Source organism: Oryzias melastigma, linkage group LG16 (genome assembly GCF_002922805.2).
Source record: "Oryzias melastigma strain HK-1 linkage group LG16, ASM292280v2, whole genome shotgun sequence".
NCBI classification, from domain to species: Eukaryota; Metazoa; Chordata; class Actinopteri; order Beloniformes; family Adrianichthyidae; genus Oryzias; species Oryzias melastigma.
The window spans coordinates 11,433,299-11,440,322 of NC_050527.1; the positions used below are offsets into that span (position 1 = coordinate 11,433,299).

At 44.3% G+C, this 7,024-nt stretch overlaps 1 pseudogene; it reads right to left on the minus strand.

The window, feature by feature from the left end:
* Nucleotides 1–5,237: 5,237 nt before the first annotated feature.
* The window catches only part of LOC112143820, a 5,061-nt pseudogene continuing 3,274 nt past the window's right edge, over nucleotides 5,238–7,024 (minus strand).

The window sequence follows — 7,024 nt, forward strand, 5'->3', positions numbered from 1 at the left end:
TTTTTATTTTTATTTTCTTTAGTTTAAGAAATTGAAACTACTTTTACTGTTGTTTCATTGACCTGTTCTAGTATTTTTTTTGACTCAAGCATTTATTGATAAGCATAAAGACTTCTAAAAAATTATGACTCATTTTTTAAACTACTGAATGAAATGTGTACCTTTTCAAATGTATCTTGGTAAAAATATAACGTTTATGAGGAAATGCGCATATTTGCTTCAATTGGAAAGGACAACAGAATATTTGATTCTGACGGGGGATATAAAAAACATACATATAATCTTTGAAAATTATATTGTTGTTTCATTTATACGTTTATTTTCATTCTGTAAATACAACTGAAAGAAATTATCTACCTGGAAACAAGCATTTCACAAATGTAGTCATATAATCTTATCTCTTCATGTTCAGACAGTGCCTCAAGTTCATAAAAAAGGAAGACGATTCACTTTCTAGTTGGGTTGTATTTCCATTTTTTCCCCTCATCTATAAGAAAAACAAAGAAGGGTCCAACCAGATTGTTCTGCCTCCCCAATATGGCATGTTTTTGTTATTGGTTTAATATGGTTTTAATTGTGATTTATTCTTGTTTGAGGCAATAAGATTTACATTTCATTGTAAAGTTCTAAGTATTTTGTCTTGCGTCTCCCTCTAGTGGCCATATGTGGTATGAAAATTTGGGGTCTGCCTGGGAAAACAGCACCGGATACGTGCAGGATGAATGTGCACATGCGCTGAAAGGAAAAGCTGCTTTATGTATCCGCAACCCTGTGAGAAGCGATGTTTTTTTTTTTTTACGAATTAAAAAAGTGGCTCAAGAAAAACGAGTTTGGGATATTTTGTAGCCCTTTGTTTAGCTCACTGCATAAGCTGAATTAGTGCATTTGGCTGAGGGCAGAAGAGTAAAAAAATCATCAAGTCAAGAACGCAGACGAAGAAAATAAACATGTCCGACCACGGAGGGAGTAAGCATTTGGAAGTCAGGTCAGAATGCAAATCCTCTTCTTCACGTCATTCAAGTTGTTCAGCGGCTAGCTTAGCTGCAGCTCAAGCACGAGCTAAAGCTGAAGCTGCCGTCGCCAGAGCAGAGTACGCCAAACTCCAAATAGACATTGAGATCGAAAAGGCATGCATGGAGGCTAAACTTAATGCTCTGAAACAAGAGGGAGAAGCCGAAGCAGCGCTTGCTGCAGCCAGAGTTCTAGAAGCAGCTTTCATGGAACAGTCAGAGTTTTTTGAAAAGTCAGAACTTCCAGTTACAAAAGCCTCATCAGAAAGACGCACTGAAGATTATGTAAGAAGCCATTTACAGTTCGTATAGAGAAGAAGAAAGTCATCAAGAGGAGAAATACAGAAGTAATACAGAAGTAACGCAAACAAACCCTCTGTCACCCACTCCAAGGCCACATGAGCACCCGTCGAGCTTTTCACAACCGTGGCAGCCAAAAATTTCCCCACCTCACTCACCCAGACAACCCATTAATGCTCTGTCCTCAACGTCACAGAGACCTTCAGACATCACAAACCTTGCTGCTTTACTCTCGCGTCGTGATCTGCTGACATCAGGGCTAACAGTTTTTAACAACCGAACTGAGACTTGTGTTGCCTGGAAATCAATGCTTCACAATGCCACAAAAGATTTAAGTCTGACTAACGGTGAAGAACTGGACCTGCTAACTAAGTGACTTAGTGGCAAATCTCTCCAACATTAAGGATCAGAGCTGTTCATGTTAACAATCCAGAAGACGGCCTTCGTTGTTTGTGGCAAAGACAGAAATTATGGCTCAGTGGAAGCCATTGAAGCTTCTTTGTTCAAACGTCTTGAAAATTTTCCAAGAATTTCTTCTAAAGACAACCAACTTCTACAGGAACTCGCTGACCTCCTCTTGGAGCTCAATGCAGCAAAAAATGAAGGATATCTTCCTGGTCTGAACTTTTTGGATATTTCAAGAGGAATTAATCCCATTGTTGAAAAGCTCCCGGATGGGCTGCAGGAGTCATGGATTAGTCAAGGGTCGAAGTATAAAAAAGACTATGATGTGCATTATCCACCATTTTCTTATTTTGTTCAGTTTGTGAATGACCACGCAGAGATGAAAACAGATCCCAGCTTTATGCTGCAGAACTGGAAAGTAGAAAGCCAGCAACACTTCAGAGCTCCAATTTCAGCAAACAAAACACAGATGAGCACAGCTAATGATCACCCTCCAGATCCTGATAAACTGTGTCCCATTCACAAGAAGCCGCATCCACTGGCTAAGTGCAGGGAGTTCAGATTGAAGTCATTGGATGACAGAAAGACTCTTCTCAAACAACTCTCTATCTGTTACAGGTGTCTAGCTTTAGCTGAGCACAGAGCTAAAGATTGTAAAGCCGCAGTTCACTGTTCAGAGTGCGACAGTTACATGCACATTTCTGCCATGCATGCCGGCCAACCACCATGGAAGGCTGCAGACGCTGACGAGAAAACAAATGTGCATGTCGGGGAGCCAGACCTCTCTAGCTCGATAGTGACTTCCTCAAACTGTACTGAGGTATGTGGACAAGGTCTGCGCGGTAAATCGTGTTGAAAGATTTGTTTAGTCACTGTTTACCACAAATCAGCCCCTGAAAGGAAGAGAAGATTGTATGCAATCTTAGATGACCAGAGCAATGTTTCACTGGCTTGTTCACACTTTTTTGACATTTTTGGTCAGCATGGTGAAGCCCTCCCATATACGCTAAAAACATGCTCGGGGACAGTCAACAAAAAAGGGCGGAGAGCATTTGATTTTTATATTGAAGACATCAATAGCCGAGTCTCTATGCCCCTGCCCCTGCTCACTGAGTGCAACCAAATCCCAGACAACAAGAATGAAATACCAACTCCAGAAGCTGCAGCTGCTCATCCTCATTTGAAACATTTATCTACACAAATACCACCTCTCGATTCTTCAGCGGAAATTCTCCTGCTCCTTGGTAGAGATATCATACGGGCTCACAAGGTACCCGTCAAGTAAATGGCCCTCATGAAGCGCCTTATGCCCAACAGCTTAACCTTGGATAGGTCATTGTGGGAGATGTGCCTCGCAGGAGCACACAGGCCGACCGTTAACTCTTATAAACGAACATACTGGATAACGGTCGCCCCGCTCTGCTGTCTCCCTGCACCAACAAAATGTATACAAAGGAGAAGTCAACAGAGAACTTCCTCATTTATGAAAGATGTCAAGCAAAAGATAATCTTGGTGAACAGATTTTCAAACAAACACCCAATGATGACAAGATGGCATTGTCTGCAGAGGATGAGACGTTTCTTAACATCATGAACAAAGAGTTCACAAAGGTTGAGTCAAATGATTGGGTCACCCCATTCACTTTTCAAGATCCTCGTCAGCGTTTGCCCAACAACAAAAAACAACTCCAACAGGCCAAAACCACAATAATCCATGCAGTTCAAGGAGAAGTGTACAGGGACGACATCAGTCACATTGAAAAGGGTGAGTCCGTACACAAACAAAGCCCACTCAGCAAATTTTGTCCTCTCGTGGACAGCGACAAAATTCTCAGAGTCGGAGGACGACTAAAAATGGCTCAGCTGCCAATTGAAGAAACGCATCCCATTCTCATGCCCGGCAAACACTACGTAACTCAGCCCCTGATTCGACACTTTCATGCACAAGTATGCCATCAGGGCAGACACTTTACTGAAGGTGCAATCAGAGCTGCAGGTTTCTGGATAGTAGGTGGAAAGAGAGAAATCAGCAGCGTCATCTTTAACTGTGTCACGTGCCGCAAATTAAGAGGTAAGTGTCAAGAACAAATGGAAAATTTGCCAGAAGACAGAACAAGCATGGACCCTCTTTTCACATATGTAGGTCTAGATGTCTTTGGCCCCTGGCCTGTGTCAGTCAGGAAGACAAGAAGTGTTCAAGCAAGTGCAAAAAGATGGGCAGTAATGTTCACATGTATGAGCACCAGACCTATACTTATTGAAGTTGGAGAATCAATGGACACATCATCCTTCATCAATGCTCTACGTTGCTTTATTGCCTTCAGAGGTCCTGTCAAACTGCTTAGGTCAGATTGTGGCACAAATTCAAGGAACTCAAAATTAACAAATCCGGTTGCCAGAACAGCAACGTAAATGCATACCTTGTAGACACTGGCTGTAAGTGGCAGTTTAATCTACCGCATGCCTCCCACATTGCAGGCTCTTGGAAACGTATGATCAGTGTGAGTCGACGAGTTCTTGATGCCATTCAATTCCAACAAGGGAAAACCAAACTCACACACGAGGTGTTGGTGACATTCATGGCGGAGGTGATGGCAATTGTTAATGCCAGGCCATTGACTACAGTTTCCACCGACCCAGAACATCCTGAAATTCTCACCCCTGCCATGCTTCTCACGCAAAATGTTGGAACAGCTGCAGCCCCACCAGGTCAGTTTGACAAACAAGACCTCTGCAGAGCACAGTGGAGACGGGTGCAGCATATGGCCACATCTTCTGGGGAAGATGGAAGAAAGAGTTCTTAAGTGGACTTCAAGAACTTCGGAAATGGAAAACATCAAAGCCCAATCTACAAGTTGGAGATGTGGTCCTGCTGAAAGATGGACAAGAGAAACGAAATGATTGGCCACTTGGATTAGTGACTCAGACTTTTCCCAGAAAAGACAACAAGGTACGAAAGATTGAAGTGAAGAAAAGAAACACTACGTGAGATCCATCAGTGAAGTTGTTTTGCTTGTGTCAAACAATGCTTAATATTTGTTATCTTCACAATAGTTTGACGTTTGATTAAGAAGGATGACATTTGAAAATGTCAGACGGGGAGTGTTCTGCCTCCTCAATATGGCATGTTTTTTGTTATTAGGTTTAATTGTGATTTATTCTTGTTTGAGGCAATAAGATTTACATTTCATTGTAAAGTTCTAAGTATTTTGTCTTGCGTCTCCCTCTAGTGGCCATATGTGGTATGAAAAGGTGGGGTCTGCCTGTGAAAACGGCACCAGATGCGTGCGGGCTGAATGTGCGCATGCGCTGAAAGGAAAAGCTGCTTTATGTATCCGCAACCCTGTGAGAAGCGATGATTTTTCTACAAATTAAAAAAGTGGCTCAAGAAAAATCAGTTTTGGATATTTTGTAGCCTTTAGTGCATTTGGCTGAGGGCAGAAGACATGTACTTTTTTTTACAGACAAAATCAAGAATCCCATCTGTCGCCATAAGGCATGCTGAATTAATGCAGGGATCACAGTGTCCGCTATGAGTCATTCATAAGTTCTGATCTCCAATGAAAGTAGGATTTAACATATTGTTTGTGTACAGGTGGAAATCCACCGTCTTTTGATCAGTCAGATCCATGTAAGGAATGCTGCGATTGAAGTAAACTTTTTTCATGGATGAACTTTGCTTCCAGTCGATCCTCCAGAGCTCCTCTTCGTATTAGTCAGGAAGTCCTCGAGCTTGGCTGTGTCCTGCTATGAAGGACTATGAAGTTTTTAACAAAAATTCCACATCCTTCTTTCACATACATCAACTAGTGATACAACCTGGACACATCCTCAGCGATGTTACCTCGGATCATGGAGTATTTCGGGGCTTTCAAACATCATACACTCTCACCCAGGTGACCCAGCTGGGGTTGATCAAATCCCAGTTTGTGTCCAGGTAGCGCTACCTGACCACGGTTCCCCCCTCCTAATCGACAGCCACCTTGATACTACGTCTGCTGCTTCTGTTATCTCCTTAATGGCCCTGCGCTTGCTACCCCCAGTGATGCCCAGCATGTTGTACGCCCTACAAAGCGATTGGCCTATGAACCCCTTGCATCCCACCTCAATGGGCTCGCATCTTGCTTTCCAAGCATTGTTCCGGCACTCCTCTACTAGGTCCGCATACTTTGCCCTTTTCCTCCCATATGCCTTATCGATCCGGTCCTCCCAGGGGATGGTCAATTCCAGGAAAACAACCTGCTTTGAAGCTTCTGCGATGAGCAGCATATCTGGCCTCAAGGTTGCACTGGCAATGGATTCTGGGAATTTCAGTTGCTTTCCAAGGTCAACTTTTGATTCCTAATCTTGAGCTGCTGTTGGGAGGCCTAAGTTGGGTGGCCCCAGCAGCTAGTGGGGGCTTCTCCCTAGCCCGGACATAGGAAATCATGTTCTTCGCTGGGCGAAGGCTCTTACATTGCCTAATGCCACTGCTTATGGTGTTGGCTATTGCCTTTAGGACTTGGTCATGGCGCCAGCAATAGTGTCCCTCTGCCAGGGCTTTTGAACAGCAGCTGAGGATGTGGTCCAGGGTCCCCCTCTTTAGGCACAGGTTACAGGCTGGTGACTCCATCTTTCCCCAGCAGAACAAGTTAGAGGGGCTTGGTAGGACGTCATAGACTGCCTGTATCAGGAAACGTATATGGTGTGGCTCAGACTTCCATGACTCTGCCCATGATACTTTGCATTCCACTGAGTGTTCGCATCTTGTCCAAGCTCCCTGCTGAGGCATCCCAACCACCCTGCTGGCTCGCTCCTACTCAATGATTGCCAGCAACTCTTTCTGTATCATTGATCTATCCTTCCTCTGTGCCTCCTTTCTGTGGCACGCCGCGGCATACCCCAGCCCTACCCTTCCATGGGTCCAACCAGTGCCAGAACCTCAACTCAGCCACGTCAACTGCCTCCGCTGCCTTCCACTTCCACCCCGTTCGCACTTTGATTCCTGCTTGGGAGACCTTTGGGTCCTCTGAATCTTTGTAATGGAGCACATCTCTAATACGGCTCACTTTGAACGCCTCGCTCTTAGTGGGAATTTTAGCTTGTTGTTTTGACCATATAGTGCAATGCTGCTCAGACTCTGAGGTAGCCCCAGCCATTTACCCAGGAACCTGCTGACTGTCCTGTCGAACCCCCCTATGGTGGAGATCGGGGCCTCATATATCATAAGGGGCCATAAAATCCGTGGGAGGATTCCATGCTGGTAAATCCAGGCCTTGCACTTGCCAGTTAGCCCAGACTTGTCCACTGAAGCTAGCCAGGCTTCCAGC